This window comes from Micromesistius poutassou (genome assembly GCF_964030765.1).
Source record: "Micromesistius poutassou genome assembly, chromosome: 13".
In the NCBI taxonomy this organism is placed as follows: Eukaryota; Metazoa; Chordata; class Actinopteri; order Gadiformes; family Gadidae; genus Micromesistius; species Micromesistius poutassou.
Window position 1 is genome coordinate 1,935,042 of NC_140283.1, and position 1,206 is coordinate 1,936,247.

The window sequence follows — 1,206 nt, forward strand, 5'->3', positions numbered from 1 at the left end:
CCATTTGACCTTTAAATACATTGCTTTTTTTTTTTAACTTTGCCTTTATTTTCTATCTATTTTACTTTTTTTTAACTTATCTATTATGTTCTTTTATTGTATGACAGTGTTTATATGTGAAGCACTTTGAGTCTGCCAGTGCTATATAAATAAAGTTGCCTTGCCTTGCCTAGGGTGTGATGCAATGTGATGCAATAAGACATTGTAAAAAACAACAACACTCCCACTCTCAATTTTCATTCATTTTACAAGAACTTCTCCAGAATTCCCTCCACCCCCGGTCCCCCGCCTCAGGCTGAGTAATTCACTCCTCCTGCCGATAACAGATGACTTTCCGTGCAGAACATTAACAGTCTACTGTACTGGGCGACATCCAGACCGGGCCGTGTGGAGGGCTGGGGCGAACCTTCAACTGTGGACACGGACACGGGACTCACTGCGCCGCGCGCCCCGAGGACACGCACACACTCTGCAGTAAGTGGACCCGATGGGCGACTGGATCACAGAATGCATGGAATCAAACCAATGTTATTTTTAAGTCATTATGCAATGGACATGCATGATTAGGCCTGGGCAATAATACAATAAATGATCGTATAGTGATAGACTTTTGATCAATATCAATATAAAACATGTTCAATATATATCGATAAGAGACTGGACCACCGAATCTAGCAGCTGGGTTTGTTACACAAACACGGTTCCATACTTACAAAATTCCTTACTTACAATATTTGAGTGTTTTTTATTGTTGTAACGACATTGGAGTATTTATCAATGAAGAACGGTGGAAGGTCATATTAAGTGTTAAACAGAAGTGTTTAAATCCAGCATGGTAATTCTTAGTCTTTTTAGGTCATTACAATTATCAATAGCTATCGATATCGATCAATATGATCAAGTTATATCGTGATATGTCTTTCAGTCATATCGCCCAGGCCTATGCATGATGTGATTTTTATAAAGAATATATTGACATCGTATCAGGGTCTATCTGCACTTTTTGATGTTAGAGGCTATAATGAGAGGTGATAATGGTTTCATTCATTCATTAAATGCCATACATTTTATTGAGAATGTTATTACATTACATGTTTTCAACCTCACCTGGAATTGAGCAGACAAGGACATTCCCGCAGAAAGGAAACAAATATTGAACATTAGGTTAAGATTGAACCGCCTATATATGCGTCATGCATGTGTGTA

The 1,206-nt window shown here is 38.4% G+C and overlaps 1 protein-coding gene across 2 annotated transcripts in view; it reads left to right on the forward strand.

Annotated features, from left to right (window-relative positions):
- Window positions 1–362: 362 nt before the first annotated feature.
- Window positions 363–1,206, forward strand: part of LOC311357540 (collagen alpha-6(VI) chain-like) — a 38,309-nt gene continuing 37,465 nt past the window's right edge. For both annotated transcript variants that reach the window (XM_084477517.1, XM_084477518.1), the window contains exon 1: window positions 363–474. The gene's annotated coding sequence lies outside the window, so the exon portion shown is untranslated. The remainder of the gene's footprint in view (window positions 475–1,206) is intronic.